General features: G+C 36.4%; 1 pseudogene; it reads right to left on the bottom strand.

Annotated features, from left to right (window-relative positions):
- Positions 1-1,734: 1,734 nt before the first annotated feature.
- LOC121733256 lies at positions 1,735-6,038 on the bottom strand (annotated as a pseudogene).
- Positions 6,039-12,566: the final 6,528 nt, after the last annotated feature.

Here is a 12,566-nt window from a genome sequence, read left to right on the forward strand (position 1 = left end):
TGTTATATTCATTACAACTTGTAGTGGATTCCGGCTGAAATAATCTGCATGCTTTAATTTCTCACCTTTTCTATACTCCACTTCGAAATCGTAATTCTGTAAGAAGGCCCACCATCGATGTATTCTCGGAAGCAGCTCTTGTTTGTATCGAGAAGTTTTTACTGCATTACAATCAGTGAGAATTGTAAATTTTCGTCCATATAAAAAATGACGAAAGTGTTTAATGGCACGTACTATTGCTGAAGTCTCAAGCTCATAGCTGTGATACTTTGATTCAGCTGAGGTTGTTCTCATGCTAAAATATCCAATTACACTTGGGACACCATCTCTCAATTGTATTAACACGGCTCCTAGCCCTAATGAGCTAGCATGAGTGTGCAATTCTATAGGGTGACTTTCCTGAAATATAGTAAGCAGCGGTGCAGATGTAAGATAGTCAATAATTTTTGAACGTACTGATTCATGCTTTAATGTCCATTCCCATTGGGCTCCAGTTTTTGTCAGATCATACAGTGGTATCATTAGAGTAGAAAATCCAGGTATAAAACGTCTAAAATATCCAGCCAAACCATTAAATTGTCTCAGCTGTTTAACATTTGTAGGCGGCAAAGATTTGGCTAATGCTTCAACTTTAGCTGGACTTGGTCTTACTATTCCATTACAGACAACAAATCCAAGGTACTTGATAGAAGTTTTCATAAATGAACATTTCTTTGCATTTATTGAAAAACCAGCCTTAGTTAGCGCTTCTAAGACTAGGTGAAGTCGACATAGACCTTCAGTCACAGTTTTACTAGGTATTAGGACATCATCAATGTACACTAAAGCTTCTTTACCTCGTAATTTCCCAAGTGCTTTGTTTATACTTCTCTGGTAAACAGAAGGCGCATTAATTAATCCAAATGGCATGGTCAAATACTCGTATTGTCCATCTGGTGTGATGAACGCTGTTTTTTCTATGGACTCTGGGGCTATAAGTATTTGATGAAATCCTGCTGCCATGTCCAAACTAGTAAAATGTTTTGCGTCAGCTAATTGGTCAAGTTGTTCAGAAATTAATGGCAAAGGGTAATGATCTCTAACTGTATTCGCATTTAGTTCACGGTAGTCGACGCAAAGTCTATCTTCCCCGTTTTTCTTTTTTACCATAATTATCGGGCTTGCAAATGGAGAATTACTTTCTCGAATAATATTCTTTTGTAGAAGGTCTTTAATTATTGCTTTGACTTTCTCACGTTCAATCGGTGCTAAACGGTAAGGTCTACGGTTCACTGTCTTATCAGGGTTTTTTAGTCGTATAGAAAGCTCACCTGTAGTTATCCTAGAGCTTGACACGCCTTCCGTAAACGATTCTTGATATTTATTCAAAACTGTTAATAATTCTTCGATATCTTGTTTTTCTGTCAAGTCTGTGTCAATCGTTGAAGCCGAAAGTTGCCAAACATTTTTAGTAATAGTTTCTTTGTTATTTGTTATATTAACTCCATTATTGGTAAGTGTAATTTCAATACCTGGTATGCTCAAAATATCTTTTCCTATTAAGATTTCTACAGGAATTTCATTATCAAGTACCACATGAAGATTGAGTTCAACATAAATATCATTTATCGGAAGAATAGGAGAAATTTGGAATGCTGATATAATAGGTACTGGTCCAATTCCTTTTAAATAAGTTAGTTTCGTTATTCGAGATCCAGAAAGTTTTGCGGCTGTTTTTCTTTCTTGATTCTCTCACTAGTGAACAGTCGGACCACTGTCGAACAATGCCTGAAATATTTGCTGATTACTGAGAACAATTATTACATTTGAAACATTCTTACCTTTCTGGCATAAGTTGACATTTTTTTCAGCATTGATGCGCTTTTAACATGTCTCATATGTGTGACCTGGCAGGGAGCAATATGAACACTCTTTTTTCTTCTTTTCAGAGGATTCTTTAGAAGCTGATTGATTTGCTTTAGATCTAGCTTGGACTATAGAATTGTGACTACACCATCTTGCTCGATGTCCTTGTTTTACACAAACAAAGCATGTTAATTTTTCATCAAAATTACCGTTACGCTCGGTTTTGGCTCTTTTGAAAGAAGTAGCGCTGTCACGAATCGGAAGGGCTTCCGTTTTTGCATGGTTTTGGCAATAGCAATAAGCTCCGGTACAGTATTGGATTTGGTATTAAGTAATTCTGTTCGCAAAGAGTCATCAGTTATACTGCCAATGACAAATTCTACTGCATCTTGTTCGGTAGGATTCGGTTTCATTATTTCACATAGTTGAAATATATTCAGGAATACTTTCGGCATTTTCAATTGTGTATCTTCTAAATTTTAATATATCAGAGAAATACCTGCTTTCTGCCTCGAATGTTTGTAGCATGTCCTCTCTCATTTCAGCCCAAGTAGTAGTGCGAAGTAAGCAATCGTCAGCCCAAGATTGTGCTCTGCCTTTCAAAACACTAGGTGCTTTTAGTCGTACTTCGTGATCCTTCAAATTGTATTCTTTTTGTGTGCGTGAAATTAAATTAACCCATTCTTTTACATCCATTTCTTTGTCTGGGTCAAAGCTTGGAAAATAAACGTCGGATATGCGAATCCTTGAATTTTCAGGTCGAATAACGTTCATCATTTCTAAAAAAATTGCCTGGTTTTCTTGAGTCATCCGCTCCATCATTTCCGACATGAAATCTTTGAATGTATTTGCCAATAGCAGCTTATTAATTTAAAACAAAATCACTTTTTCACAAAATTACGTTTATTATATTAATAGTACGACATCTGTACGCTTCGGAAGTCGCAAGATGAAAATCACCCGAACTGTCAAGTGCAGCACTTTTATAGGCGCAATGGTGGTGGTGAGCGAGTGGGGCTGGGGGCGGCGCGTAAGTCGCTCGAGTGGGGAGCGCGCGTGGGGCGACCGGTGCTGATGCTGATGTAAGTAAATATACAACGCTGGCAAAAACATTAAATAAAAACAGCTTGAATAGTGAAGTGACATAATTCCCGATATTTGTTATTACATTTCAAATAATATTAATTTCATAGCTTCCACGGATTAAATAATTGAGTTGTTCTACTACAAATATAGATTTTCAATAGTAGATCGATACCCCATCCCCTTCACATGCATACAATTTCATCTAAATGTCGTAGCAGACAGACAGATAGGAAAGCGTTACTTTGTAATTTATTGTAATTTTATTTCTAATTTAAGTATCCACTTCAATTACATTTATCGATAGCATCAGCATAAGCATAACACTAGTGGAAAATTCTAGGAGGCGGCACTCGTTTATGATGTCAGAAGCGGTCGTGTTTTTCCGACCGTGGTGCAGGGTGTGCCAGCACAACATTCGTTTCTAAACATGCAGGCTAGGGATGGGAATCGTCAATTCAATCACTGACATTTGTGTGGGAGTAGTGGGGTGGGGAAAAAAAGAAAAAAAAAAGTAGGTTCAGCTGTATTAAAACTCCGTTAGCTACTTCCCTGAACAACCCTTTCTGATAATCTGCGTTCTGACAGGACGTGGGCGGTGGGTGTGGGTGTAGTGGGGTAGGGAAAAAATGACTCCCACGGCCTGCCAGCACGCAGAAAGGGTTGTTCAGGGAAGTAACTAACGGAGTTTTAACACACCTGAAGCTACATGATTGATTTGGTCGTCAGCTCTTAGTCGAGTAGTAGTAGTAGATCTATGAGTAAACAAACAAAGTTTACCTCTTTTTAATATTAGTATAGATTAAAAACGACTGAATCGATTTTAATCATTTATTCAGTGAGTGACATATGCTATAATATATTTTTTACCGGTGCGAAGCCGGGGCGGGTCGCTAGTTTATTATAAATTAAGTAAAACAAACACATTTATTTGTTCAGTAACCATTGCTTTATTTGTTTTATAATAAATTAGTTAGTTTATACAGAAATGTTTTAATTTATGTGGATTTTTGTATCAGTAAATCATTGCTTATGTCCCGTCCCTACTGTCGGATTTTTCCGACTCAGGCGTTGGACATAAATACTAATAATATTTTTGTAATTTATTTAACTTTTAGGTCTTCTAATTAAGAAACTAAAGTGTAATCAATTGTAAATGATTACTTCATTGACTATTTACCAAGTATAAACATTATTTTAATATAATACAGTGCTATCAAACAAAAAAGGCAGATTAACCGAGTAGTGGTGCTGGTCGTAAATATCCGACCTTAGCGAAATGGACATGAAAATATTTGTCGGATTATTCCGACCTTGGCGGTTAAAGGGTTAAAAAAGAAGTCTAGTTATGTTCTTCTTCTTCTTCTTTTGGCGTAGCCTCCCCATTTAGGAGTTGCCAGCGTCAGAGTTGAGGCAAAAAATGTGAACCCGTGCCCACTGCATGGCAATCAGTTTACGTTCTAAGTTATAACATAACGTAAACTGATTGCCATGTAGGGGCACGGGTGATGACTTCATGCGACCATGCAAATACAAGATATAATAATGAAACAGAAATCTAGTTATGTTATAATATGACACTTCAAAACGTCACATTTGACAACTTGACGTAACTTGACGCTCCCGCTTCGCAGTCGCTTGGTCGCGTAGGTTTGAACCATAGACTTATAATATCAGTTTGAACCATAATTGTGTAGGTATGTAATGTTTCTCTATTCCGCTTATATTTAGGTATATTAACTATACCTAAATATAAGCGGAATAAAGCAACAAAGGCCTGAGCAAGAGAGATGTCACTATTACACTGCGTGGTAAAAAGAGACGTGTGATACATGACAGCAGCACTCTTTTTTTGACGTCCAGTCGGCACGTGCCGCACGTTGACAATTTAATCTCATAGAAATCATGTTCAATCGTGCTTGTGTATACGTACACATATTTTTACACACAGATGAAACCAATTTCGGTTTCGTTTGACAGCTCGAGATTGTTACTCTATTCCGCTAGGTATATTAACTTTATGATGCAGTTGATGTACAGTTTACTTTATTTGGTCAGGCAATATTATCAAGTTAATGTTAGACAGCTGGGTTTAAAATAAAGCGACGATAACGTACGTACGTAATATCTAATAGCACAAAGCGCTATGAAAAATATAAATTAAATCATTATACATACCTCTTGTAATTTAATCCAGTTTATAATGAATTCTCTGATTATTAACAGGGTTCTGAACACTAATTGAAATAATTTGAAACAAAACTGAAATGAGTACATATACATTTTAGTTTTAAGTGATTATGACAGAGGCGTGAAGATTTATTAATGTATCTTACCGAATAGTTGAAACCACTCTGAACATCTTCTATTGCATCGACGAGAATCTTGTAAATTCGATGACAAAATTTTATGTTTGGAGATCTGTTGTTAAAAAATGCTCGTTTTACATTTATAAGTCTATGCAGTGCACTGTAGTATACAAAACCATGTAAAAGCGCTGATATATCCGATGGTAGCTGAATCAAAAGGTGTAGGTGTATTTCTTTAATCTCAAATGAAATCATTTTGAGGAACATCATGAATGATCTATAAACAACAATAAGGAAAATACAGCATAAAAGTTTCATTTCGATCAAATAATTCCAACTTGCGACTTTTATTTCATAATCGATTTGCTTTAAAACTTCTTGATAATAGTAAAAGGTCTGTTCCAATGGTAGCCGAGATTGTATTATAACTGTTATAATCATGAAAGCCACATCTAGTCCTATAAAATAAGGATTGATTTTTTCATTAAAAAAAAGTTTCACTGTAGGCATAAGTAATGCCAGAGCTACAATATAGTACAAAATAGCCAAAACGTTTCTTTTAAATTTAGAAATTGTATGCTTATAACCAAAATCCAGACTTAGAGTTAATTGTAATATGATAAATATATGTTGGATTAATTTAGATAGTCTTTTGTTGCAGCCTGATATAAAAGTATTGAGGGATGAATGTTTAGATTTACGCATGATGAGATCAAACAGTAGGTTGTAGTTGTTAGTAGTCGGGCTCAGTAGACTGAGTGATGTCGACGGTGTGGTTATTCTAGATTTTGTTGATAGCATGTTAACCCATAAATGCTACAATGAATCTGTGTACTATTATGACTACTGTTTACGTTGTGACGGTTGATACTATTTGCGCAACGTTGATCTTTATACTTAAATAATTATGATACCTGTTTCACGTAAAATCAGAGAATATAATGTTTCCTTTATCTTCTCAGCTTCATTCGCTAAAAGTGCGGCAAATAACGGAGCACTAAAAACCAACGGCAGTGTATACAACACTACAGACAATGTTCCGTGTATAAACTTTGTCTGAAAAAGTGGCAACATATCATGTTAATGACGAATAAAAAATAGTCTTTTTACCAATTAGCCTATTAAAACGTCATTAATATTAAATTTACACACTGAGGTAAGTTGTACTATAAAATAAATTGATTCATAGGCACAATCCAAAATAATTGTATCAAGTTATACTTTTGAACATATTATTTGTAAAAGATGTTTCAACATTTTTGTGTAGATGCAGACAGCGCACGGGACATCCGCAGGTTCATAGGATACATAGAGGCTCGGCCCATGAGGTACAAACTCAACAAAGTCCTCTTTCGCACAAAAGCTACAACGGTGTTTTTACGTTTTAGATAAGTAACTAAAACGTAAAAACACCGTTGTAGCTTTTGAGGGTTAATTGCTTTGATTGCACCCGTATTAATAACAGAATACATGAAAGATTTATTGCACCGGTGTTCATGACAACATTAAATACATTGAAAAAAAAACAATAATAATTATTTTACATTTTACAATTTAAGCAGAGTTTTTTTTTAGCGGCTCCTGTTTCGGGACCTCTTGTTTCCCCTATACATAATACAGGACAATTTCTGCATTGTTTTGCCTTATTACGTTATAATACGATCTTAGGTTTGCATTACTTTATGTACCATCGAGGAAGTTGATTCCTATGCAATTGACAGACCAACGTTATTTGGTCGAATATGTCAATTCAATGTTAATTGTGATCTGTCAGCTGGGTTTGACGTAACGCAACCAAACTACTTAGGTCTCCGATTTGCATAGGAATCAACTTCTCCGATTGTACATTAAATTATCTTTTTACTACTTTTCATTTACGTTCATTTAAAACTATTATTTTACTTCATTACATTTTAGTCATACCCAGTTCCAAAGCTTTTTCACAGTCTTATTTCAGCTTAGTCACGAGTGTCCGATTCGAATCTGGCTATAATACTTTATAATTTACAAAATTATAGTAATATACAGTAGTGGATCGCCATTTTATAAGCATTTTAATAAGCATTTTAAAGCAGAGATTTGGACTATGAGCGACCCGCGAATTTTTTCACATTTCTAGAAGCATTAACCGTTTAGCTGGTATCTTCTACCAGCTGCCAGGGGCCAGGGGGACACTGGACTCTAACGATTTTTTCCACTTTAAAAGCTTCATGTTTCAGAAATGGCTCTCTAAATCGAAAGATGATTATTAAAAAATCTACCCAACAACATCTCACACGGTGGGGTCTACGCCAAAACAAAAAAATCATTCACGCTTGATATAATATAGGGGAGGTACCATAAAAAAATATATTTTTAAAGATTTTTATACTTACTTACCATTTTGTTGCCTTTATTAATCTGTGCATTCATGCCAAATTACGGCTTTGTAGGCTCGATAGTATATTCTGAGCAAATCACGGACAGACAGACGGACGGACGGACAGACAGACAGACAGACAGACAGACAGACGGATGGACAGACTGAAACTATAAGGGTTCCTTGTTGACTACGGAACTGTAAAAAGGAAACCTATCACGGCTAAAAAGACTGCATAAGTTATTGAGTAATAGTCGATCAACTAAAAATTATGGGCTACTACGGACCCTATAATATGTATTGCGTGTTTCCCTATGCTCCATTTTTACTTATAATACCTGTATATAAGCAATTATACGACAGTAATACAGCCTGTAATGCTACTTGGGTAGCAGGTTTCACTCTGTGTAAAACAAATAATAATAATAATACATATTATAATTTATTATATTACAATACAAAGAATGTAAAAAGCAAAAATATGTTTAACATTTTTTTTAATACAATGTTTTGTTACGGTACCTATAACTGTAAACTTTGTTTACAATGTAATTACAAGGCAATATCTCACTTTCACAATTATTTATTACAATGTCACTTTTTATGACATTGTAATAAATAATGCTAAAACAACTCGATAACTAATAATACCTATCAAATTACTGGAAGTTGCTTACAACTATCTATTTTGAAATTATCATGAAATGGGAAAGAATATATAAATTAAATTTTGCTCCACATAAAACATGTTTCCTGATTTCCACCAGGAGACGTTAATACGATATGCCACGACTTGAAATGGGGGGCGTAATTATTGTAATAAAGTATTGTGACTCTATAAAAGTCCTAGGGTTTACCATAGACAACGGCATTACCCTTAACCAACATGTAGAAAATGTCTGTAAAAGGCAATCTCAAGATATAAACAGATAGCCAGAGGCCAGAGCAGCTTGTGAAAGCTGGGTGCTTAACCCCCTTATAATATATAACTTATTTATACAGTGGTTATAGAACCAACTATTTTGTATGCATCAGCAGCGTGGGCATCCATCGTCGATAAGATGGGGGTCCAAGACAGGCTTAACTCTGTTAAGCGGGGTTTTGCCCTGAAGATCTGCATAGCATATCGGACCGTCTCCCTGAACTCTGCGCAGTGCGCTACTGTTGGTTGGGATACTCCCTCTTGTTCTCAGAATATTCAAAGCATTGGGACTTTATGAGATCAAGAAGGGAGTATCATACAGGTAGGTGGAACGAATGGCTCTTGTGATTAAGGACCCACATCCAGTAGAGCAGGTTGAGTTGAGGTTCGGGATGGTAGATGACGACTCGTATACTGACGTGGTAAACAGCCACGTCCATAGGATCTATACGGACGGCAGCAAGATTGAGGGTCGAGTCGGAGCTCCGAGCCGCACGCTTCGTATGGAAGGGTAAGGCCGAGACAAAGGCCGTCAGGCGTCAAGCTCGCTTTGTTGTCGTATTGCACCGTCTACCCAGCCGAACTTCTAGCGCCCCAAAGAGCTGTAACTATAGCCTGCAAGAGTGGAGACGTAAAGGTCGGTATCCTGAGCGATATCCCTCATCCCCTGGCTGTGCAAACAAGCTGCATCACTGAGGCGGGAGGTTTCCTTGTTTTGGATAAAGGCGCACGCTGGGTTCAGAGGGAATGAAAGGGTTGGCGAGTTAGCTAAAGAAGCCGCTCTGTGATTGAGGAGGAAAGCCGACTACGATCTGTGTACTGTTTTATTCGTCAAGCGTATTTTAAGAGAGGATACGATTGAGAAATGGGACAGGAGATACGAAGTGGAAGGGACGGCCGGAGGCACGAAGCTCTTTTTCCCAAGCGCAGATCAATAGTCAAAAAGATAGACATCACACCTTACGCCACACTGGTTCTGACTGGACACGGCAGATTCGCCTTCTACTTGAACAGATTCAAGCCGAAGGAGGATCCATCGTGTATGACGTGTCAGCCCGGAGTCGAGGAGACGGTTCCTCACCTGCTACTCGAGTGCCCAATTTTTGCTGGCAATAGATACGATATTGAACAGAAATTAGGCACATCGATAACGGGTGAGAATCTGCCTTCCATTCTGGTGGGTAAAAAGCGGGACATCTTCCTAGCTCAAACTCTTTTTTTTTCTCGGCAAGAAGAACCGGCGCAAAAAACTCGCACGGGGCCATCTTTTACTAAAAAGATGCAAAAGAAATGTAAAGTTACAAAGACATTATGACTACTCAAATAAAAACAAAACACAACAAGTGTACAATATTATACCGAAACAGCTCTGCAGGGGGGCGACCTTATGCCCACGGAGTACCTACATCATTCATGAAACCATTAATAACCACTATAACTTAATTAATTATAGTCAATGATATTCTACATATTTGAGTTTTTCGTATAATATCATTGATTATATGTAGTATATTTTAGTACACAAACTTTCTTTACTTAACTGTTAGCTGATCAAGGTTTTTTTTCCTTTGAGTTCATTTCCTTATCTCACATCTGTGTATTTAACAATAACAGTAGTTTTTTTTTACCTGTACTTGCGATCCCCTGAGGGGTTGCGAAGTTTCTGTAGGGGGGTTACCACTTACCACTTGCCAGTACTTGCCAGAGGTCGATAAGTTTTAGACTTACGTACTTATATAAAAATAGTAACGAAATATTTTTTCATCTCAGGGCCGCATCATAAAAAAGTTGAAAGACAGTGAATTAGAGCATCAAAATAAGTATATTTTGTTAATAATATGAAGCCGTGGGCCGTGGTTGCTCTCAGTAGAATATACCTACCTACTCAGTATACAGCAATGATATTCTATGTTACTAACGTAACTAGATTGGAAGTTTACGGTAGCAACGCGTTGCCACTTCGAAGATGCCTGCAGGCATATCTCACATGACACATAACAAATATATGACTTGACATTGTCTTTTGAACAAAAAAGTGGTTACGCATTTCTGAGAATCTTTTGTAAGACATTGCTACTCTAGGTATACAGTATTGTATCCGTGTGGGAGGCAATTACCGTAATAAGGCTTTTATTACCCATATCAAAATTAACGTTTATGTCCCTCAGAGCCAGGGCAACAATGCGAAATTAGGAAGTACAAGTATTTCTCATTAACACTTTCTTCTTACCAATTAAAAAATCCTGTTTTTTAATTAGTAAGAAGAAAGTGTGATTGTTTTTATTATTGAGATGGTACATCTGTATTTTCTCCCGTATTATGTGTGCAGTAAATCATTACCCGTCGCTGGCAGAAGCGGTCGAGTCTATTGTCTAAGTACTTTCAATTTGTCACCGCACAAAAACTAAAGTCCTGCCCAGCACTTTGGGACCATCCATAAATTACGTACACAGTAATTTCATGATGTTTAAAGGTGCGCTTATACGGACAACTAAAATTGCTCAATTCCAGTCAATACTCATCAACTATGACGTCACGAGTACATCAAGCAAATTAAGGCAAGGGCAACAAGGATCAATATTGCGCAATACAATATTGAGCGATATATGGAGCAACTTCATAGTTGATGAATATTACTGTTCTACACTAGTATTTCAGTATTCGCTCGCTATGGACAACATCGTTGCTCGGAAGCAAGACAGCAAGCCGCATAAAGTTAGTATACCTAGGTATATTAACTTTATGGCAAGCCGCAAAACAAACAAGTGCAAACGATATACATACAAAAATAGTCTGGAATTTCCAAGCCCATTGGATATTTGTCATTTCGTATTTGCGAAATTGAGCGATATGAAATATCTGGAGCAATTAGAAGCAATAATTGCCGCAATTTATTGAAATTGCTCCATGTTGCTCCACTAATTGCTCCAGATTCGTGTTGCCGGACAATTATTGCGACCGTGTAAGCGCATCTTTAGACCCCCTCCTCCTTGTTACTGGTGGTCACATATTTTGTGAGATCTCCCTAGTGTGACGCCACAAATTTGCAATTTTACAACAGCAAATAAAAATTAAAACCACCTAAATATATTTTTTTAAATTTTTAAATGTGATTAAAATTCTTTAAAATGGTTAGCTCAAGTGTGACATACACTTCATCGACCCCCTCCCTTTACGTATGACATACTTTCATGGATGACCCCTTTGTGGTGTTAGGGAGCACACATTACGTAGAGCCGCAGCGGAGTGCGTCGCACTTGCCATATTATTCTTTTTGATATAAAACTATAGATTAAGTGACATCGAGACTATAATATAATAATTAATAATACTTATTAGTTATTACATCTACGAATAATAAAAACTAGTTTTTATTATTCGTAGATATACATAAATAATAATATAGCTTAAGTGTAGTTCCACATAATGCAAAGGATAAGACAAAATATTAATAATTAATTTTTAATTATAAGTATATCAATTCAAATTATTTTAAGATTTTTTAAAAATAAATCATTATTTGGTAGACCTTTGAAACTTTTTAATTTACTCCCTATACTTACCAGAAACTTCTGGAAAATTGTAAATTAAAATGCAATTCTCTCGGATTTCCCAGAGTCATCAAATAAGATCACAAATGAAAAACAAGTGTAGCAAAGATAAAAGATAAAAGAAAGATAAAGTTTGATCGCGGACTTCCCTCAATAATGAAATTCTTCTGATGAAGTTTCGACTTTATAATTCACCAGGAGAAGTTCTGTCTCCATATTTCTGCTTCTTAACATTCTTTTTCTTTTTAAAACTCCCAATGAAACATCTAAACTCCGATATTGATAAACTTGGGTACGTTTATGGCGATCGAACTTCAAAGTTGTTCTCTGATATAGAAAAACTTTGATGTTACAATCAGTACAATCCTTCACAGATATTTGACTAACTTTTGTAAATAAAAACTAATTTTTACCTACTTGGTGAAGCCCGTTTCTCCGTTGCGGCATAATTCCTAAAAATTTAAAGGCCGGACGCACCTGCAGTTCTTCTGATGTTG

Source organism: Aricia agestis, chromosome 1, assembly GCF_905147365.1.
Source record: "Aricia agestis chromosome 1, ilAriAges1.1, whole genome shotgun sequence".
Classification (NCBI taxonomy): Eukaryota; Metazoa; Arthropoda; class Insecta; order Lepidoptera; family Lycaenidae; genus Aricia; species Aricia agestis.